Raw genomic sequence first — 23,617 nt, forward strand, 5'->3', positions numbered from 1 at the left:
ATGTAACACTGAAGAAATTACCTCCATACCAGGACTTTATAGAACATGTTGCGCAGCAGGTTAATATTTTACAGCTATTATCTGAATATTATTTGGATTTGAGTGGTTAGAAAAGGGAAGGAAGTACATACAGCTCTCCTATAGATGTATGACCAGTGGCTGGGGTTTGCTTTTCAAAGTCTTGGATGTGTAACAAGGGTTTCTGAGACCTTCTAAGCCAGAGGAAATTGAGAGAGCCCCCCTGGCTGGGCTTCCTCCACATCACCCATGTCTCCACACTGCCTCCACGATCCCCTGTGCATCACAAAGAAGCAGAGAGAGCCAGCTCACATAGAAATCACAGATCCACCAAAGTCACCTGGCTGATCACCTTCCTGGCCATCCTTCTGTAGAAACTTAGCAGCGCTATTTGTGCTGGAGTTAAATGCCAGATGTTAGGATCGTTATTCTCTTGTTCCTTGAAGACTGCAACAAATGTTCTTTGCTTCCAGCCCTCTGCTATATCCTCAGCATTGCCATGACTCCTACAAATAGTTGTTTGAAGGATCAACCTCTTCTCAAGGTGAGAATGCAGTTCCAGCCAACCCTCTTCTCCTTTCAAAGGAGGCAACAGCCCATCCAGTAGAAAGTGTAATCTAATAATGCTTTTATACATATATACATGATCAAAGAAATTGAAAGTGCTTGTTCCAGTAGCTGAAATGCTGGATATTATGTCAAATATGTACTTATCGGAGTACAAGACTCCAGAAACACACAGACCTGAATCCTTGACTCATGGCTGATAGAAAATTACTTTCACGAATGCTCTGCAGTGCTTTGTGTAACCTGAGTTTTCCCACTTCCCTTTGTCGTATTCCTTTGTGTAATTCGGATTTGTAAATCATTCCAGGAAACTTTTGATTAACTTTACAAGAGCACTTTAAGACAATATCCTGTAGTACATTTTCCAGCGGCTGACTCAGACTCAGTGTATCAGCTGAGAAATATCAGTGACCTTTTCATGCCGCTTGTTTTCCGGTGAGCATGGAAAACCAACGTAACTTCTGGACGAAGTTCTGCCCACTGTTTTGATAGGGAAGGTTTTGTCCGGCTGGTAAAACACCTGAATTCACGATGAATAATTCCACCATGCCTATGAAAATTCCCCTTCCAGCTATAAAGCACCAGGTATTTCTCTTGCACTGGTTATCCAGCTGGGTATCCAATGCAGCTGCCTTCCAGTGAAAGCGAGACGATGCCTTCGTATGATCACAATTTCACCAGAACTCCCTCCCATCGAAAGTGTTGCTTCCCAAGAAAGGCAGAAGCTCATTCCCTTTTGTTGTCATTGCTTTTCACAGTGTACTTCTGTTGGGCTGACTGACATTTAAATAAGCCACCGGAGAATTATACCTAGGACATTTCTACTAAATATTGCCTTTGCAGTAGGAGGGTGCAAACGCAAGGGAGGCATTTGGAAGAGACTTGTAAACAGTTGCCTTGGTGCTACCTAATTAGTGTTACATTGTCTGGTGGTATCCACTCCCAGGAATGTGCACAGCCTGGGCTAATTTCTGCACAGCCAATGTGGTAGACGGTACGCAGCTGAGATAGGAAATCATTTGAGAAAGGAGCTGGGTTGCTCTTGAGTCTCATTTCCTGGCTTTTTTCCTGGCCAGCAGATACGTTGCTCAGCCTGATGCCAGGGCAGCTGTGCCTGTGCAAGAAAAGGTTCCAGCTCTTCAAATAAAACTATATCGTCGCTTGTCCTCTCTCTGCGGGGTTGCTCGTGTGGAAAGCATGGTCCAGGGAGGCACCTCCTGGGAGGATTCCAGACAGCTGGGCTTAAACTTGCTCTTTATCTGTTGGGCAGCTTCGACCGAGGCACTTCTTCTGCCCTGTTCACACCCAACATGTTTAATTCGCCTGTTCCTGGGGCCCTACACTCATGTGGGGTGCAGTGAGACTTTGCTGCAGCTCAAGGTGACCACAATGTGCTCAGGGAGCTTTTGGGACCCATAACCTGCTTGAAGCATCCTTCTCTCAACGCTGCCGTGAATTCTTCCATGGGACTTGTTGCTGATCAGGGTACATTTGTGCTTTTCCACTTACTTTTTTTTTTTTTTTACTCCTTTTATTCACCTGATTTGTCACCTTTGCTTACATTGATGCCCTGCTTGCCCAGGTTCTATACAGAGCTGTGGTAGAGCCATCAGTGTTCACCCAAGAGCACTGGGTGATTTTTCCTGTGCGGCGGTGAAGGATTGGACGCTACTTTAGGGTATATGAGAGATCTCATTAACACAGCCTAGCCATTTATTGCACATACTAATTACTTACTTAATGGCATTGCTATTTGATTATTTAATGGTTGTAGCATCCCTTTTGATAATTCTGTTGTACATGCTTAAGTGTTACAATTTCTAATTAATTAAATGGCTTTGAATTTCATATTACATTTTAAATAAAAAGCACAGGGGTTAAAGAGAGCTATCTGAATACATTCACAGGTTCCTTCGTTATTTATCCTTTTTAAGTCTGTTTGCTCAGTTGTGGAGGAGAAGCATTTCCAGCCTTTGAATTCGGAATGTATAGAGAGAAAAGTGCTGGGAGCCCGGCTCTGAACTGAGAGCAGTGTTTGTATGGGGCTGCTGGCAAACAATTCTGGATGATGAACTGTGTTAAGTGTGGAGGGTTTTTCCTCTATAAGGAAAGCCGAACTATTGCTGCTCACATTTCAAACGTTTTAATCATTTTAAAACAGAAAAAAATAAAAATGCAAACTAAGCGTCAGGCAAACCTGACACCACAGACCTGACTGAGAGCTCGTCTAACACAATGCCCATTGGCAACTTCACCAATCCCAAACTAAACTCTCCTTTCATTATTGAGTAGCCGGCCAGTTTTGGTTTCCACGACTTGACACAAGTGAGTCCAACTGCCAACATTCGAGGCTCCAGCCATCACATTTTCTGAGGTTCACCTTCTTCTCTCTTTGCATCATTATGAAAAGAAAACCATGCGAGAAACAAAAGGAAACTACCCAAGTGACCGCAGAGTGGAAACACTGAAATCAAACACCCCCTCCACAAAGCGATATCGAATGAACCGAGCAAACAATCTGGGAAGGGAGAAGTATTACTCTTATCTCTTTCACTTTTAGTCACCTTAGACACTAATTTTTTGACCACGGCAAAGATCAGACAGAAGGGCAGTTTCACGATGCTGAAAAGCAGAACAGGACTCGCGTGTGATGGCAGCGGACCCACGCAGCGGGGTTGGGTCGGGCTGCTCAGCCTTCCCTCGTCCCGGGGAGGCGGCAATGGCAAAATTCGTGTCGTTCTCTCGCTCGGGCTGAATCGATTTCTTTGCTCTGTGGCGAGCGAGTGAGTCAGGAGCTGCAGAGCGTGCGGACCATATGCGGGAGCTGCAGAGCCGTGACTCAGATGTGAGTGTGCGGCTGTGTGCGCAGCCGGCTCTCGGCCGCACGCCGCGCGGTCCGCAGGGTTTGCTGGTGCGGGGGCGGCGAAACGAGAAAACCTTTTGTCATTTTAGGGATGTTTCCATCGGAATAAATCAATTTCTTCCTCCAGGTCGAGAGCGGAGGTGCGCGAGGCGAGAGCGTGCGTGGGCTGGGAGCGGCGGAGAGCCTCGCAAATGTCAATTCCACAGGCATTTCTCGCGTGGTGCCCACGCGTGGTGCCCACATCCCCGCCAGCCGGGGGTCCCCGCCAGCCCCGAGCCCCCCGGGCTCCCTCAGGGTCCCGCTCCCACCCACTCCCGCTCCACGCCGGCTTTTAGGGCTTTTAGGGCCGCATACTTTGCCCATGACATATGGGGCCTCCTCGGCGTTCGCGGCAAGAGCCGGGCTGGATCTCACCCCTCGAAAACCCGGAGTCTCGCCGAAAACCTTGTTTCGTCCAGAACAAAGAAAGCAAAAATCCCAAACGGCGATGCCCGCAGCCGGGCTCGGCCCCGCTGCTCGAGGGTTCCACCCCGCACCGCACCGCGCCTCGGAGCTGCTTCCCCCGGCTGCGGGATGGCTCCTCTCTCCCTGCCTGCACAGCTGCCGGCGTGCTACGCCTGGGCTGCTTTGTTTTGCTTTGATACACGGAGCTATTGTCTGATAACCTCTCCCAGGCTGGGATGCTGAAGGAGGAGGAAATGCGAGGAGAGCTGGTAGTGAGGGCGTGTTTGCTCCTCCGCAGTGCTGGGAACGCTGGGGCGATGGGCATCCCCTGGCAAACTCCTCTTTGAGCGAGCAGCATTTAGTTCAGCACCTTCCATGCACGAATTTGCCCTTGCCATCAGGTGGGGAACCTGCCGCAGGCTTCAGGCGGACATGAGCAATTTAATGGGCCCTTTGTGTTTAAACAAGTGAAACTGGACCTAGGGAGCAAAGAAATTCCAAGGGAAAAGGACGCTGCCTTTTGTCTTGTTCCTGGGAGGTGGCAGGGCTGCTTGAGGCCCCTTACGTAGCTTGGGGTTGAGTCTTCAGTGCTGCAGCCTCTCCGCAGCCTGTGCAAGAGCTGCTTGGGGTTGGACCATTGCATCATGCCCATAAACTGCAGATGGATTTTGCATAACTATACAGCTTTATTTCTGCTGTTAAGGCATGCTCTGGGTGTCTGCAATGGCTCTTGTGAGGACTGTGCGCTCAGAAGCTTTCTGGAGGCTGGAGTAAATGGAAGATCTTAATCTCGGTGGTGCTGCTCCCATCAAACAAGAAGTGGTTGCTCTCTAGGGCTACGCAGAAACCCACCCGCTGTGCACTGTGGCAATCTGCTGGCCATCCTGGTGGCTTTGCTGCCTGTCCCCAGCCCTCACAAGCTGGGCAGATCCAGGAGCAGTGAATGCAGGGAAATTTGGTTTCCATTTTGCCACTCCAGAGAAAAGCAACAGGAGGATGGAGTCTGCCTGGCAGCCAGGGCAGAGCAGGGCTACAGGTGAGGCAGGAGCTCTGTGCAGAAAGAAAGATGGGGGGAAGAGCAGGAGCTGCAGGTCTTGCACTGTTGTGCCTTCACTAGGAATTTTGCAAGTCCCCATCTGCACGGTGTTGTTGATTTTACCATCTTTGATCAGCGTAAACAGGAGTTATGTGAAAACAAACAAGCCGGGCTGGAAAATATCATGAGTCAAGAAGGCTCTCTCAGAGCCTCCACCTTCCTTCACCTCAAGTCAGCAAGTGCTTCAGTGCTTTGCAAAGCAAGGAACAAGCCCAGAACTTGAAGCCCAGGTGGTTCAGCCTCTCTGTGATCTCCTTCCTTCATGCTGGGTGACCAGCATGGTGTAATGAACAATTGTACAGCCACAATTCACAAACAAGTTCACTCTGCACTCAAGGACAACACTTAGTCTTTAAAGATCCCTCTTAAATTCATTTCTGGGGATCAGCAGTAAACCTTTTTCCATCTGCTGTGAAGCAGTAGCTGGCTCTTCACTCCTCTTCACCTCTTCCATGCAGATACCATCAGATTGAGACTGCATGCTCCTACACACACATCTTTTCTTTCATCTGGAGCCAGTTATCGGGATGATACAAAATTTGGTTGTTTTTTTACTGTTTTCTGCATTAGGCAGATGGAAAAGAAATAGAAATTTGAAGAGCGTTCTCCTTTAGTATTTCACTTTGGCTGAATCACTTCCCACACTATTTTTATGACGAAGCACTCACACTTTTTGACATCAAGACAAATGCTGGCGATGTCCCAGCAGGCTGGGAAGCACAGTGCCTGCTAAGAGCTCTGTCTGCCTTCCAGTGTGAATGGAATTTATTTGGGGTGCAAAGAGATTTTCCTGAGCACCAGCGCTACACCCCTATTCTAGCTCTGCCTCTCATCCCTGCAGCTTGGGATGTGAAGGTGTGACACAGACACACCCCCGGGAGCTTTTTGCTCCATCTCTGCTTTGCAGGAGCACCCAAAGCTGTGGTGATGCTGCTAGACAGAGACAATGGCAATGAAGGTTCACTATGCCAGAAGGAGAGCTGTGCTGTACCAAAGAACTAAGGAGAGCACTTTCCAAGGGCTTATAACACTGTGTGGGAGAGGGGAGGCTGAGGCTGGGTCACAGGCACCAGAACCACCCTGGGGGTTCCATTGTGCATCTTTGTGGCAGATTATCAAAGGTGAACATTCAAAAAATCCAGATTGGTCGTTCTTAAGAGTACAACAGGGGCAGCGCAGACAGGCAGCAGGGCTCCCATCCCACAGGCATCCACAGCTGCGTCACTCACGGCAGATGCTGTTGTTTCAGTGCCTGGATTGCCAATTTCTTTTTTTACGACCTGAAAGTAACCACGAGCCCTGGGTGTTTGGGAGCCCACAAAGGGAACACAGCCCCTGTGTAGCTTATGAAATAACATGCTTTGGTAAATAAATGAACACAAGTCACCAAACTATTTCACATTTCTGGCTGTTTCAGAATTGAAAATAAAAAGAGAACACAAGATATTAGATAGTGTTTGTGGCAGAGTACAAATTAATCTCTGCTTAACTGAGCCACTCAAAGATTAAATGAAATAAAATCATGAAATAATGTAACTAATAATGAGGATGTCTTGCAGACAGTTATCTCTGCTTTCATCCTATGTAGTTTGTTTGATTGTTCATATATTTTACTTTATTTTGTGGGGAAAAAAGGCTGTTATTTAGTTATTTTCGTATTAAGAATCTTGCCCATATCCTAAATTCAAATACCTTTATTGCGTTACCGAAGTTAAGCAGGACTCATTGCTGCCCCCAAAGTAACATTTGTAAAAGCATGAAAAGTCCGATGTGAAAAGAATGGTAAAACTGTTCTTCTATTTACAGTATTTATTATTTGGAAGAGTTCTAACAGCTTCAATAGAAATATTTGTGCACTCCACGCAGAACCAGTCAGGAGTTTGTAACTGGTTCCTTAGCAACTATTTTTCCCTTCTAAAATTAAAGTATTTTTAATCACAGATGTAATGTAAAAATTATCTAGTCTGCACATCGATTGTTACAGGTGCCCCTTCTCACAAACAATACACCCATCAATTGTGCTGAGAGCGATGCAGACAGTTCTTTGCTTTGGGGCTAACAAAATGTTTTAGTGTTTTCTTTCTTTCCTCTTTAGAATGAACATGTTTTTCCAATTTGGGACTTTTAAGGGAAAAGCCAGTCAGTGGAATTAAACACATTATATTTTCCAATAGACTTCTGCATAGTCTTTGTAACAAATGGTCCTGCACCTGGATGTTTCACAAGGTGCGTTTTCCATTGAGTGTAGCAGGAATTAGCTGAAGATGGGCATTATTAAGCTTTGCGCTGCAGTGGGCTCGATTTCCATCTCAGCGCTACAAGAATAAACCAGGGGTAGCTCTGCTGCAGTGGGGTTATGTCTGCACGCAGGCACTAAGGGATAGGGTAGAAGGTGAGCGTTTGGGAACTGCATCTATTTCCTTCACAGAAATGCAACCTGTAAAACTGATAATTCTGAATTGCTTTGAACTCATACTTTATTATTATTATTATTATTATTATTATTATTATTATTATTATTATTGTTGTTGTTGTTGTTGTTGTTGTTATTATTATTATTATTATTAGAATTATTGTTATTTGTCTTTAATTTGCAAGAAATAATGTGAAGTTGATTTGCTTTTAAAGATGCCAGTCATCTCAGTGATGGAAAACAGGCTTTAAAAGGAACAAATCTGGAACTTTTTTCCCATCACATGGGTCACTGATAACTGGTATGAAAAAAACCCCAATGGAGCCTCTCTGGATGGATGTGCTACAATATCTAATGAGGGCTCCTTTTCGTGAAGCCCAGTCACAGGGTTAGTGGCAGTGGGGGTCCTTGGATTTGCCAACCACACACACTTCTTTTCAGGAACTGCTTGCAGGATTGGTATGATTGGCTTTAACTACTATTTTGTGGCAGCAGAGCTACTAGCTCAAATGAAATTAAGTTGAAATTATACCTTTCTTCAGAATCAGGCAAAAACTTCCATCACGGTTTTATGTAAATAATTGTGTATATTATTTTAATGCACCAAAATGTGAGCTACGAATACTAACGTGTGGCATTACAGGCATCTTAAGATTGTGACAAAATAAAAGTGTGAAGCCAAGGTTTCTTCATTCACTTTTTGCACGTAAGATAGTGGCAGTTCAGCCTGCAGTGCAGAACAGCTCTTGTGTTTCTGTGGGCAGCTCCAACCAAGGCAAATCCAACACAACTCAGCGAGGAAGGACAGCCCCAGCACTTCCTGCCCTGGACGTTGGGACTGTCCAGTAAAGATCAGCACAATATTAGAACTTTCATTTCTTTATCCAAACAGCTGAATTGTTTCCAGCTGGCCCATAGCAGCTCAATAATCTTATAGAGTTCTATCAGTGGCACTCATTCATTTTTCACAGGCTATAATAAACACAGCAAAAATTAGATGAGGTTCCATTTGAGGTTAAATGTTTCCATGAGATAATAACTTCTGTTTACAACAAGGGAAAAAAAGTGGTCTATTTTTAAACCTAATTTAGATGCTGTATCCAAATTGTACAACAGACTATGAGTGGATACAGGATCTTGCTCTCTCCTTCATAATTCTAAATGAGAATGGGGGTGATGGGAATCCCACTGGGCAGAGGATGCAGGAGGGAGATGCCAGACTTTGTGTTATCCAATGACTCTCAAGGTAATGAATTTCCTTTTCCTACACAAGGCTTCTGTCCTTGCTATATATTCTGCTTATGAAAACTGGCTATGGATCTATGTAAAAGGCACTGCTTCTCACTGCAGCCACTCAGGATTTGCAGGACAGCCTTGATGAGCTCCTGCCAGGCTGAGAGGGCTGTGGGTGGTGGGTTGGGAAGTCACCAGCATGCATCAACATGAGGAGTGATAACAGAACCCAGGATGGGAGGGGTGCAGCTGAGGCTGCAACTGAGGATGCCAACAGGGAGCTCCCCACAATATAGGCAGCATCTGCTGCGAAAGGAATGCTCATAACCCAGCTGCCAGCATCAAATTTTGCAGTTTGTCAGTAGGAACTTCTAAACAAACACTTAGAAATATATTATTACAACAGAGCATGGGGCCATGGGGAAGTAGAAACCAACTAGCAAGTGCAACACTACTATCAAGCTGACAAAAAGCAGCACCAGAGAGTTACCAGTCATTGTGTCTTGTTGGGGTGTGTGAATCTGAAAGGGGTTTTGGACTGCAACGCACTGGGTGCTGCACAAATACACCAGCAAAACACAATGCCTTGCTGTGCTGAGCTGCCCAGCCAGATCAAAGGGTGAGAGGTAAATGCATTAGTCTTGTTTTGCAGCTTGGAAACTACAGCAGAAGAACACTTGCAGGTGATTTTCCCCAGGGTCCTACTAAAAGTTCAGGGTAAGTGTTGAACACAGCTCTGGGGCTCTGCTCAGTGCTGTAACCTCACAGTTGCTCTTCCGACTGGGCGCTTGTGGCTGCATTTCTTGGCCTCTTATTGACTTCAAGAGATTTTCGGGGTGCATAAAAATGAAAACTTCCATAATTACAGGCAGTGATGTGTTAAAGAGCACTCAAAAGGCTTTTCTCTGGCTTTGTATTGAAGCAAGAAGGCAAGGTTGTGTTTTTCCTAAATCGTGCAGTAACATGGAGTTTGGGTATTTCTTCCTATGGTGCTGCATGTTTGGGTTTGGACCCGTATTTTTTGTGAGCTGCAGTTGCAGTCTCTTTTCAGTGGAAAAGCAATGAAGAGACTTGTTTTTGTTCTTGTGAGATGTAGAGAATTATATGGGCTAAAAAGTGCCTTTTAGAAGCTCAGCTTTGCTTGTGGACAATGGCTATTGCCTTGCTACCCCATCCTGCAGCAGCTGCAATTCATTGCACCATTAGCACAGTGTCACCAGCTGACAGCAATACAACTAGCTATAAGAAAACACTCTGTAAACTATTTTGCAGTTTACTAAAAGTGAATCCTTCAGCCCATCTGCCTTAGTCAAATTCAGATTCAAATTCAGATGAGACATCCCTGGGATGGACAGAAGCAGTCCCACTGGAATGAGAGAGGTCTGCAACTGCCAGACCATGTGCGGGATGGAGCCACAGCAGTCTTGTTCCTCGTTCATGTCGAAGTAAGCTTAGAAATTTAAAGCCCAGGTCTGAAGTTGAGGCAGGTGGATGGTGAGTTTCAGGTTTTGAGTGGGAAGCTCTGGCTCCAGAGGCCCATGGCATGTTCCTATCACAGTTGACACAACAGAAGCCTCACATTGTCAGACCCCAAACAAACAGGTGGAATGGCTTGGCCATGTGGGGAACAGCAAAATCCTTGGTGGCTTCCCCAGATTACTGGTTTTTAGGTTGGTTGCACAGCATTGATAACTTCAGTGGTTAAGTACATCCGGGATTTGGAAACAAAACAGAATCATGAATGAAGATGATACTCAATAATTTTTTTCAACCCTAAACTTTTTTTTTTAAAGAGTTACCAGAGTTCTTGAAAATATTTTTAATAGTTTGGAACAACTAAATTTAGCTAAACTGCAGATAGGCCTCTCTTTATTACAGCCAGAGTTACTATGGCAACATGCTACAATTATTTATTGCCATGACAATCCACTGTAGATCTTTAAAATGCATTATCTATTTTTGTTTGCATTGTCATTCCCACCAGGGGAGGGAAGACACCAATTGTGTGCACTGTGAAGCGGCCAGCATTGCACACAGGCCATCACAGGGGAGGTAGGGGGAGACTTTAAAATGAGTGGCAGTGAAAGCCAAGGAACAACCACCCGCCTGACTTTTTTTTTTCCTTATTTCACCTAAAATAGGTTACTGTTTCTAGCTGACAGGGGAATAGGAACTTGTTCTGTGATAGTCTTCCTCCTGTCTGCTCTTTGATAATCTGCAATACCAGAAGCAAGCTGGATGAATGAAGCTGTGTGGCACACGTGCTGCTGTGAGCTGTGCTGCAGAGAAGCCAGGCAGCTGAGCTGTAGGAAGGCGGTGGGTGGGACCTGCATCCTTGGCCACGTTCTTCAGAGCGGTGGCACCGCTGCAGTTACGGTATTGCTGCCACACATGCCTGGTGTCTTTGCTACAGATAGCAGGCTGGGGAGAGCAGAAAAGCCTGCACATCCCTGACTTGATGGAGAGAGAGAAGAATATCTGCTGTTATATCTGCTGTTTGCTTCAGCTGCAGTTGTCTTGCTGTGTGCAGAACAGCTTGAAGGGCATTATGTTTCTCATGCTCTAACCCCCAGTGTCTCTGCATAAGTTTCTGACCCCAGCAGAGCAAGATGGACCTGTTCCATTTGGGGCTCAGCTCTGGGCAGCCCCAGCTGGTGCAGGAACTGCAGCAGCCATCCCACAAAGAGGCTGAAGGGCACAGACGTGCTCGAGGAAGAGACGGTAGACAGTGTTCCAACCCATCCAAGTGATGCTCTGCTGGTCTTGTCCAGAGAGATGGTTAAGTAATCCCAAGGAAGACTTGGAAAAAGCTCCCTTTGTGGTTCTCTGACTAATGAAAAGCCCTTTATATAATCCTGCAATCAATTGCACGGTGCTTCTGGGACGGGTAATTGGGCTACAAATGGGCTCCATTTACGGGAGATTATGTAATTTACCATTCTGTCATTATCTGCTTCCAAAACTGATTATTTCTCCAAGGCTCATGCTCCCAGAGATACTGGTAATGACCAACACCTACCTCTTTCCATCTTGGACCATGAGCAAGATCTTCATAGTTATGGCAAGTCTGGCCTAAACCTGAGTGCTACTGAGGCAACTTTTGGTGGGAGATCCCAGATTCCTGTTCTTATATGGCATGTGTAGATGTGAAAGTGATGGGTGCTCAAGAATCAAACAGGTGTTTTGATGCAGGTGAGGGTTCTGAGCGATACTCATTTACAAAAGTAAAAGTATAGTGCTTCCTACTTCTCCACTGCCAAATGCATTCATGGCAACATCCAGGCAGGGGAGTTTTGCAGCAGCTCAGAAGTTTCCTGGTCCTTTATCAGATCCATGCTTGCTGCCCTACATCGGGGCTTTGGTATCTTCTTCCTTTCACTTGCTCTCATCTCCAAGTGCCAACCAGCAGCCACAGGAGGATCAGGGCTTCCCTGAGCCATCCATCTGGTTTGAAACCTTGAGGATATGGAAGGCAGCTTACAGAGAATGGGATTTCCCCAGTTTTGCAGGCTTGATGCCAGGATGGGGACACACAGACTTGACCCTGGTGCTAATGCATGCAGGAACATGCAGACCCTTCTGAGGAACTCTGCAAGTCAGCGGGTGCCCCAGGTTACCCCACACCTGTACAAAAAACTGTGGCTTATGGATTTTGTAGGATGCAGGAAAAACCTATGGGAAATTAGGTTTTGAACCAAGCAGTGCAGATATGCAGAGTAAAGACCATATCTGTCTCCAGCTGTTTGTGAGCTTTACAAAGGGAGTGTGGGATTCCAAGAAGGAACTGGAAGCACAGGTATGTTCAGTGACTTTTCACAGATGATGCATACAGCGCAGTGTTTTCTTTGGCCAGACTATTTACTGTTGCAAGAAACAAAATTCTGCAATACAGAACCAGTTTGAAGATAGTTCTGTGCGATTACAGGGAGCCCTCTGATATTTCTCAAGTACTGAATTATTTCAATAAACAGCCCCGGCTCTAACAGCCCTTGTCATGGTGGCAGGGTGAGAGGAATACTTTGAGATGTTAATTAGTAGGGAAAAGCTGTCTTTCACACTAACCCCGAAGATCTCCAGTGATGGTGATCAGGAGAAGGCAAAGGAGAGCAATAAAGCATTTCATTTGTAATGCATGTTTTTATTTCACCTTGGAGATCAGCTCATTGATGGATTTGGCATGCAGATAACAAAACTGCACTGCTGCAGGATTCCTGACTGCAGGGTGCTTAAGCACAAAGGGAAGCCCCCAGGAAAGCTCCTGGCAGGGGGGCAGGAAGCTCTGCTTGGCAGAGGCTGTGGGAAGAGGTGGCAGGGAGGAGCCACACCTGTAACAGGCTACAAACAGCACAGGGTGAGCAAGAGGAGGCCAAAATGGCAGAGGGAGGATGAAGCAGTTATGGGTAAGAATAAATGCATGAGCTGGGAGGTGGGGGACATTTGAGCTCTCATGCTCCTTTCTGTTAATCTCTGTGTTGAGGTCTCCCTGGCAAAGCCCATTTGTCTAGTGTCACCACCCAGCCAGGAGCAGTTTCCAGCCCTCCACCTCTGTTTCCCAACTATTTCCTCTATCTGGCAGCTGTGCCAGGGCTGACTTCACTGGTGTCAGCAGAGGGGCCACAGTCAGCATCAAAAATAAAGCCAAATGCTTCTGCCTGAGCATTGCCTGCTAATCTCACTTAAACACAAAACGTGGCTAGTAATATGTGTCATAGAGGCTACTGACTTCAGTGGCTGCTTTATGGCTTGGTGGCATGGAGGTTTTAAAGGTGTTTTTTATCCCAGAATGCAAACTGCTGTGAAAATGTAATGTTCCCTCACGCAGCTGTCTGTCTGTCAATCCCACTACAGCCTGCTTATTTTCTGTGGTTAAGGAGAACCGCAGTTACAGCACTCCTGCATGTTTAATGTTGTTTCCCTCTTGACTTTCCTTTCCATTCTTCTTAAGGGCCACATTTCAGCTCTGATTTCCATCCCCTTGGACTGAGGATGTTGCTGAATCACAGCACTGGAGCTGCTCAGTGCACTTCAGCCACACCAAACTGCCATGGACAAGCACAGTGATGGGGAATGGGAGGCACTTCTGTGCAACCATGTAGTGCTTAGGTTTTATAGTGATAGATTTGCTTAATTTACACAGATCTGAAAGCTATTCACGTCAACCATAAACAGATATGGCAACAGGGACAGAGGGGGAGAATAGAGGGATAAGAGTGCAATCTACTGAACCAAATGTAAGGGCTGTAATTAATCAGGTAATTGCAGTATTTGCATGGAGTGTCAGTAAATATTACTCCTATTCCTAAGTATAGTACTTTGGACCATGTATCTTATCATGGAACCAACCATCAAATAGAAAACACATGCACTTGATTGGAATATAATGAATATTAGGTCAGCCAAAATGCAAACTGAATTAATTTGTAGTTGTGTACCAAGTGATGCTGGTGAGATAATTTAATGAAACCCTTCAAATAAATACCCACTGGGGAAACAATGAAGGGGAGCAAATGGCTTGTGCAATGCGGGATCACGAGGGTTTCATGTAATTGCAGAAGGAGGCACCCAAGAGCAAGCAGGAGAGGGAAGGATTTTGCAGAGCACAGGGAAATGCAAGGGCTGAGCAGGACCTGGCAGTGCTTTAGGGCCAGGGCTGCTCTGGGGGCCTGCAGCTGCTCCTCAGTTTCAGTTTGGGTGTCATAAAGACAGAAGCAAGTGATGTAAAGCAAGAGGGAGCACACGAGATGACTGAGGAACTACTTGTGCTCTTCTGCTAGCGGTAAGAGGAAAGCTCTCTGTATGAGTTACGCACACATCTTACCTTGTGCTCAGCACCAGCTGCTTCCCTGTGGTTAGGGTGGCAAAAGGGAATTCCCTGACTGCCAGAGCTGCCATGCCATGTTCCTGGGGAGCCCCGCAGCCACCACAGGGAGCTGACGTAATGGGTGCCCTTGGAGCAGGATTATGGGACACACACCAAACTTACTGGGGGTATATCCACTTGCCCACATGACAAGTCATACGGCTGCCTGTTAAGCCTACAGCAGCTATTCACACACAGCAATGTCAGATGCTCTTTATTGGGTTCGGCATTAGTCATTTCAGAGCGTAACACAGGAGGACCAACTGTTGAGGGCTAATAAAGTAACAGCTACAGCGATAACGAGTAACAGTAGCTGCGAGTCATGTTTGGGGTGTTTGACGTCAGGCCAAATCCAGGCAGAGCACACTGAGACAAACATGACTTGGAAAATTTAGACAGGGTCACAGCGGGACAGATGGACCTGGGCTGCTGTCAGGAACCAGTGTGTGTCCCACCGGTTATCACTGATCCTCCTGGATGTGGAGGATGTTTGCACAGAGCAGTGCTGGGGGATACTAAAGATGGAGCACGAATAGATAAGACATAAAAAACTGAAGGTCTTCCTTTGCATGAGTCCACTCATCAGAGGTGTCACTGCCCGTACACCACCACCTCCTGGTGCTGCTGCATTTCAGCTGGTGGCTGTGGTCCTCCCTGACAGCCACAGCCTCCACATTTACCCCACTTGGCACATTGCATTTGTTGGGTAAGCGCTGAGGCTTCATTCCCAAGGTGGCCCTGAGTGTGGGCTGTGAGCTCTGCCTTCCCTGCAGTGAGCCAGGTGCTGCCCAGCAAGGTGCCGGGGAGCTTCTCTCCTGCCAGCTGTCTCCTCTGGATCTGGCATTAGTACTGCCATGACTTGGAGACTGAGAGGAGGAAGGAAGAACAACTGGCTGTGGGGGCTGGGAGGGGAGGATGCTTTGGAAGGGCTCTCCTAAAAGTGCCTGGAAGGCAGAGAGAAGCGCCTCGGTGGAGGAACCTGCCCATGCCAGTCCAGGCAGAGCCTCCCATGACATCAGCTTGTAACCGGCTTCACAACAAGGCGCTGGGGAAGACCCTGCAGTGCACAGCAATAGGAGCCAAGCTTCTGCAAACCTGGTGCTGCCTGGCCCCAGTGAAGCCCTGAAAACTTATGTGCCTGGAGCCTATGGCACTTGTGTTCAAGGCAGTCATCACAATGACTACAAAGTGGCATCAAATTAACCTGCCTCTGAGCACCTGTTTGCAAACCTGACTGCACTGACAGTGTTCTGGGGTGGAATTGATGTTGCACACCAAAATCCCCATCTGACTGCCTGCTGTGACCCAGCCATGCAGGAAGGCTGCAGGAAAGGGCAGCTGGCTCCTCCAGCAGCTGAGCCTGGCACGAGCAGGGACCTGCAAACCCATGGGAGCCTGGGACAGGTGTTTGGCTGCTTTTGCCTGTGGAAGCATTGCACAGTGTGGGAGGGTGCTGGAGACTCTGTAATTATAGCCTGCAAATGTGAATCCTGCCGTTTGCAGGAGTTCTGGGATATTTAATGCGCTGTAAGCTCTGCAACACCTTTGTGACAACATGAAAACTCAGAGGTTTTTGCCTCGCTGCAGTGAGGTGCAAGCTTTCATTCATTAACCCTCACACCACTGACAGCTCCTCATTGCCTTCTTTAGTTACTTGGAAAATGGCAGAAAAAGAAGAAAGGTGAAAGCAGACTCCTAGAGCTGCCCTGCCTTCAGTAACTGTGTGGCTCATAGGTGACCCCAGCTGTTCCTGAGTCCCCAGTTGGGTTTGTTTCTGCCTCTGAGCAGAGGAGTCAGCCAGGTGAGAAGTTCAGGACTCACTTAGAATTATCTTCACCTGAATCTCTCCTTCCTTTATACTCCAAGACAGTTTCCAACATTTAAAATAAAAACAAACAAACAAATTCACTTTCCTTGCTTTTTTTCTGAACTATCCCCTCTAGTTTAGCTCCCACACTGTGGGATATCAGCTGGCAGTGGGAGCCCTGGCTCTCTGGGTCCTGGTTTACCTACTGCCAGGGAGGCCAGCAGGGCTCCCTGTTTGGTTGCTGAAATGTGTAGCGCACTCAGTGGGGTTAACAATTTTTAAGCAACAAGTATTAGTTATGCACGTGGTCAGCACTGCCTGTTATCTTAGCATATTTATTCAATAACTCTGTATTCTCTGCTTCAGAGACAACACTGTCCAATTTGCCACCTGCAGCCTCAGCAGCAGTTTGGTTTACCCCAGTGACACTTCACCTGCTCTCTTTACTGATGCCACCATTCCCCCTGATGCTCATGTTGTCATGCTTCAGGTTTATACAAGTAACTGAGGATGAGGTACCCTGGACACGTTGCCCTCATCTGTTGAGCACTGTGTATTTGAGTGGGAGTAGATGTGAGCTCAGGGACAAAGGCTTGCAGCCTTACCAAAACCTTTGGTGCAGCTAATTGCTTGGTTGAAATACACCTTTAGATACCTGGGTTTCCTAGCTCAGCCTGCCATACATGGAGGCTCCATTGTACCAGAAGTCCATCATTCACCCTCTTATCACAAGCCATGCAGCCAGCAGACTGCTTCCTTTCAAGCAGAGGTTAAAGTAGGGCCAGGGAGCGCTGGGAGCACTGGGCAGGCAGGGACGTGCTCATGTCAACACTAGCAATGCTCGTGATGCTCTCCCTTAGCAGTGGGCTCCTCCTGCTCTGCTGTCCCAGGCCTCAGTCAGGGTTGTGGGAGCAGTTCACAGCCCCTCCTGGACTCAGGAGTATGGAATGAGAGCAGGGTGGGAGCCATGCTCAGTAGGTCTACTCTGACCCATAAGGAAACCAAAGAGAGGAATTGCACCTAAGTCAGATCATTGCACAAAGCTTTGCCTTAAGCATTTTGCTCTCCCTGTCCACTCAGGATTGGGATAAGAGAGCAGGGAACATTTCCCATTCCAAAACTGCTTATAATTTGGGTTTTTGTATTCTTAAATGCTACTGGAAAATGTTTGTGACTAAGATCCGTAAGTGACAGGCAATAATTCACACACTGCACTGGAGTATCAGCTTTCCATCCACCTGTGGGTTTTCCAAAGCTTTGAGAAATACGTTGTCACATCTCTGCTCCTCTGTCAAAAGTGAAGTCCAAGAATTACTGTGGGGAGAGAGCAAAGCTGGCAGGTGGACAGACTTCTATGCATGACCACAGAAACAAGTAACAGCCTGCAACAGACTGATTAACACACGGTGTGAGCAATGGTGAGTTCTGCCTTTGCGTGTGGGCATACACATGTACATATCCTCCTGTGCAGCTCTGTAACATGCTGAAAGATGCAGAAGTGACATCTGAGCTTGAAATTCCCCAGGATCCAGGCACAAACACCTCAGACCAGTCAGTCATAAGAAGTCACAGGGGCATTTGGAAGGTGGAAGGCTGTTCAGGGCAGAATGATATGCTCAGGAATTCAGCAAGGTCATGTCAAAGATAAATAGATTCCTTTTCCCCATCATAGCTGGCTTCAGCTTTCTTTGCGTCTGTAGATAAGAACAGCAAGGCTGAGCCTCCTGCCCGGGGATAACTCCATTGACACAAGCTTTGGGACTCACACAAGTGAGGGCAGGGTTAATCTTCTGGCTTTGAAGTATCCTTGTCCCAACAGATTTATCACTGGGGCCAAAGCAAGGCCTTGAAAGAAAGGAAGCTGTTCTGTTTTGCAGCCTTTTCCTCCACAAGAGTGTTTGCAGTTGTCCTTTTATTATTATTTTAGCTCCAGTGATTACACATGTGGGGCCCTTTCTGCTTTGAGGTCTTTTTGCTTTTGGTATATGAGGGCTGTTAACAAAAGGATTATTTAGAAACAGAAATGACTCGTTAAGTGGGTTTAACTGGTTGTGGACTTGGTGTCAGGTTTTACCATGCGGGCCTTAATTAGTCATTGCATAACTACATGCAAGTGGGAGGCAAAGAGTTAAGAATGAACGCCAGAGAAAGGGAAGATACGTATCATTAAATAAAAATGTGACCACCCATGATTACAAGTGTTGTAGTCCTCCTTTTAACAAGCACACACCGTACTTTCATTAACCCGGGCCTGCCTGAATAGCAGCCTGTCCTGCTGAGCGGGCAGTGATTTTGTAAAAGCCGTCCCTAACAACAAAGACAGGCCACCTACCATGAACTTTCCTCTATGACTTTATTCTTCAGTAGTGCTCAAGTGTAAATAAACTTGTTTACTCCCATCAGGATGGTAATGATAATGAAGCCTTATTTGTTTCACCACAATGACAAAGTAATTTGTGCGTAGCCAAACTGGAGAAACCGAGGGAGAAATTATAGTTCTGCTGTGCAGTCCCATAGGCAGAGCTGCTGCAGTCAGGGCTTTATGCCACTCCTTGTCCTGTGTGGCAGGGTCAGTGAGGGAGAGTTCTGCATTGGGCTGCTGCAGCATCCTGAGATTTGTTGTGTAGGAAACAGCAAAGAAACAGCAGTGACCATCGAGAGAGACACAGGGAGACAGGGAAGCTTATCTGGCAGGGAGTGAGTGACTGAGTGAGCTGGTCAGCCTACTGAGTCACTAGGAAATGTACAGAGTGTTTGATGAGGTTTTTTTCCATTTGGGCTGGTATCTCTGAACCATGAATGAATCACACGGTGGGAGGACATGAAGAAGGGGCAAGGGGAGACTGAAGTATTGTGGCAGAGAGCATGGTGTAAGCTATAGACAAGGCATGGGGAACAAGCAGGGGCTGGGTGTCACCAGGCTGGGGAGGATGCATTGGGGCACCCACTCAGCTCAGGCTCACGTCAGGCTGCTGTGACAGAGCAATGACTCGCACCCCACTGGCTATGCCTGGCCTGGGGTTTGAGGAGACTTCCAGGCAAGGATCTGGCTGGGATAGAAATCGATCCTTTCATTTCTTGTGGTGGTTTTCATCTGATCACACCAAACTGGTGAAAACATGCCTGGGACACAACTTCTTTTAGATGCTAAAATAAACAGTTTAAGCCTGGCTCCTGTAATTGTTGGGAATAAGAGCAGAGATGGGGAGATGTACTGTATCCCTAATGAGGCAGGCAGTGAAAGTTTATCTTTTTCTTATTGTTTGTAACTTCCTAGATAGCCATGATTAATTAAAAAGAAAAGCATTATTAAAACAACAACACCGCACACACGCATACACACACAAAGCAGAACTGAAGAAGGGAAGGAAAAATGCAGCCCAGATACAATGCCTGTTGGCAGGCTCTTCAGAAAACCTCGCCAGCAGCTGCAGTCTCCTCTTTACAACGCGGGAGGCCACTGCGGCAGAAAGCTGGGGAGGATTTTGTAGGGGAATCACCCAACAGGGCTCCCACACACTGAAGCAGTGGAGCAGTGAGAGGTGGGGACACCAAAGCCCAGTGTATGGATGCGTATTTACCCAGAGCTCTGCAGTAATTCCCAAGGACAAATGGTTTAGCAAGCATCTGGGTGAGACTGGGGACCACCAGGTACCTGAAAGGTGACGAGATGCTGGGCAGAGAGTAGAAATGTGAACGACCCTTTAGGCTGTATCATGTTATTTTCTGAATTACAAACACTTATGGGATACACTTGGCCATGGCAGCAGGGTGCAGCCTGCTCCAAGCTACACCAGAGCCCTGTACGCACACCACTGACATCAGGAGCAGAAAGCAAACTGAAAGCCCCTGGCTCAGGTGGATGTAGATCCCTGAGGTAGCTGCATATTTCAGTAGCATTACTATCTTCAGACAGGCCTTGCTTAGGGGAGGCAGCTGAGAACATGCAGCCTTGCTGACACCTGTCAGATGCACAGGTTGGCTTCACGGTACAAGGGTGGCTGCCCTCGCAGAGAAATCAGTACAGGTGGAATAGAGTGTAATTGTGCTGAGCATGGCAGATCGTGCGTTCCTCAAGGATGTACCACGTTCTTCTTGTGCTGGGGACCTTTGGGCTGGAGGATGGTTGTGAAACCATGGCAGCAGCAATTACTCTTGCAGGTGTCACAAGCTCTCACCTGCTGTGTCCCATGGTCTGTGATGTTCAGTGATTGTATGCATCAGAGCACCATCGAGCTGTGGTGCTATCTTCTTCTACAGTCTCCCTCCATTTTACTCCTGAAGATCGAGCTTTCCAGAATGTAGTCCCCATCTGCCTGCCCTCACAGAAGTTTTGATTATCCTGGCAGCCGGTGTCGAGGTGACTTTCAGCAGCGCAGAAGAGCTCTCCAGGAGGCCGTCACTGACAAGACGCCCTCGCTCCTCATTCTGGCTTTCACCAAGCACAGCAAGCAAGTACAGCAGTGACTCCAGGGCAAAACAGAAACAGTTAATCTGAGGTAATAACACTTTGCTTCTCTATAGCACCTTCTTCAAGGACCTCAAAGTGCTTTTCAAACATGAATGAATTAAAGCTGTGCAGAACTCCTAATGGAAGTGAAAAGAGAGGCGAAATACAGTGCAGCAATGCTACACAAGCTCAGAAACTCTCCAAATTGTTTCCATGGGGACTGAAGCACAGCCCTTTCAGCTAACAGCTGCGGGGAACAGCCCACCCCTCCAAAATGCTGCAGGAACGCAGTGCCTGCTTGATGGGAATTGAGAACAAGGGAGAGAGAGAGGAAGTCCAGTTAAGAAAATACCTTTATGCTGAGGAGTACATTTGCACAGCTCTATCTTTCTGTTCAGAAATGCCTAAAAAACAAATAACTGGATCCTCCTGAGCAAGCACCTGATTCCTTTGAAAAATGATGGTTTGCATGAAGCTTCCAGACCTTTAAGAAGACAGTCCGGGTGAGGCTGTGCATGCAGCTTAGCTTTAAAACCTTCCTTATGCTGCCAAACACACAGCTCTGCTTGAACACAAAGCAGCCCAGCATCCCTAATGACCTGGTTTTCTTAGCTCATCTGAGCCAGCACAGCATCACACCCTTCCCCACACCACCTCTGCTCTTGCTCATAAACAACACCATCACCTGTAAAACATCTGGCACCACCTCACATGATTCTGTGAAGACTTTCACCCCATGCCTGCCTCAGTTTGTCACTGTTATTGTCACAGCAGGGATATTCCTTTGGGAGCCCCAACACAGGGAAATACAGGAATAAAATTCCCTGCACAAGTCACCTTTGTTGCAGTACTGAAGATGGAGATGTACTCAGGCTGTGGGAGCAATGACATCTACAACCCAAAATCATATCTTTGTGACTCTTTCATTACCAGAGCTCTATCCAGAGCTGGCTGCTCTTTGTGTACTCACCTGATCTGTGAGCAGGGCTGAGTTCTGGGTTTGTGGTTCTGTACTCCTTATCCTCAGCGCTATGTGCTTCATTTACAAAGCTCAGACTGGTCTCCGGGGTTGAAGTACATTAGGAGCTCGGACTTTATAAAAGATCCCAGAGCAGAAATCTAGTGGTTGCAACTATGTTTCTTAATGTAGATGAGTCCTAATGTTGTTTCAAAGCTGCTGATAACTGCGAGGTGGGGAGCACCAGCTTCTGCTTTCTGTGGCATTCTCAATGTTGGAGAAAACAAGCAGCAAAAAAAGGAGGGTTGGACTGAGACTCTGACACCTGCAAAGATAAAGTAATTGCTTGTGTTAATTCCCCTGAACAGTGAGAAATCATCATCCCAATGTGGCTAAACTTCAGTTCCTGGTTCATATTTATTTCATGCACTGAACTGTAATAACATCCAAAATGGCAGATCCAGTCTGCTGTGTGGGCAGGCCTGGCATTCCAGTACCAAACCAGGGCGAAATCTGATGAGCACCAGTGAGTGAAAAGGTCAGATACATTGTTAGAAATGGGTGTAACACACATCGTAAGCACAGAGATCAATAAAAGCTGTGCAGTGGAATTTAATTGTGGGGCTCTATTACAGATTATTGAACTATTCGTGTTTTGGAATTGATTGTCACAATGTCCATCTCAAAGATGTTTCTGGTGTTAACTCTCAAAGCTTGGGAGCTCAAAGCATGAATGGCTCAGATGCTGAATTTACAAAAATGACACTTTTCAGGGCTGTTTAACCTTGTGCTTAAATACTACCAGAGGTAACGTGTCTATGTGAGCTGATTTATTCTTTCTGCCCACATCAGCCTGTGCCAATGCCTGGTTGACAGACAGGGACAAGAGAGTAACATTGCTGAGGTTTCTCTGAAACTCTGACCAGTTTCCTTTAGTTCTTGCAAACAACCAAATTTACTGCTTTTAAAAACTGTGATCAACATCTGCTCAGGTGTGTTTTCCAGAATCTAAATATCACAGAGGTATTGCTGCCTTTCAGGGGCCCAAAGAGAGTCAGCTTTCAAAGCCCAGGGGGTACTACCAGGGATTGCTGTGGTCCCATATGACTCCAGGAGTGAATGTCCAACTCACATGTTAACAAGATAGTGGGAGTCCATGAATGTGAGGTAGAGAGAACTGGAGGCCAGAAGAGCTGATAGCCTTTATGGGCCACTCAGCATTGCTCTCCTTAAGCAGGAGGAGCAATGTCCTGGTAAAAAGCTAAATGAAAATGTCTAGCAACACCCTGTGATAACCACATGAAAGCCTGGCTTCTGTGAGGGGCCTTTGTCAGGGACCTGCAAGCAGAGCATGAAATGTCGTGTGTTGCAGTGAAGCCATCCAGGGCATGCCCTCACTCTGCTCTGGGCTGTTCTGCTGGAAAGCAGGATATTTAAGTAGGTGTTTATACACTAAATTGTTCTTGCATGCTTGGGAACTGTGACTGTAGCCTCCGCATCAAAGATAACTTCATAATAGCCTTTTAGTGGAAATAGCTGTTATTTACAAGCTAAGCTGAGGTGTAAAATAAAAGCAGTGGATATTATTCATAATGCACTAGAAAAATTGCTTCCATAGGAGACTTTTTTTTTTTTTTTTTTTTAACTTCTGAAAGCAGCAATTTCGGGTTAGAAATCATGGAGAAAATCTTGGATCCATTGAAGTCGGCACAAGTAATTTCCTTACCACTGTTATGAAGAACATTTGAGCTCATGAAAGATCAACAGATTTTTTTTTAATCTAATTTCTTTTTTCATCATCATTTTTATTTCATTACTTTTGGTACATTTCAGCTGGGCAGTGCCAGCAGATTGGGGTCTTTTTTATTCCCAGTTACTTTAGCTGTACCATTCCTATGTCCAAGACCA

The 23,617-nt window shown here is 46.5% G+C and overlaps 1 long non-coding RNA gene across 1 annotated transcript in view; it reads right to left on the reverse strand.

The window, feature by feature from the left end:
- Nucleotides 1-12,004: 12,004 nt before the first annotated feature.
- Nucleotides 12,005-23,617, reverse strand: part of LOC107318868 — a 49,112-nt gene continuing 37,499 nt past the window's right edge. The window contains exon 3 of the long non-coding RNA XR_001557559.2: nucleotides 12,005-22,034. This is a non-coding gene — a long non-coding RNA (uncharacterized LOC107318868). The remainder of the gene's footprint in view (nucleotides 22,035-23,617) is intronic.

Source organism: Coturnix japonica, chromosome 10, assembly GCF_001577835.2.
Source record: "Coturnix japonica isolate 7356 chromosome 10, Coturnix japonica 2.1, whole genome shotgun sequence".
NCBI classification, from domain to species: Eukaryota; Metazoa; Chordata; class Aves; order Galliformes; family Phasianidae; genus Coturnix; species Coturnix japonica.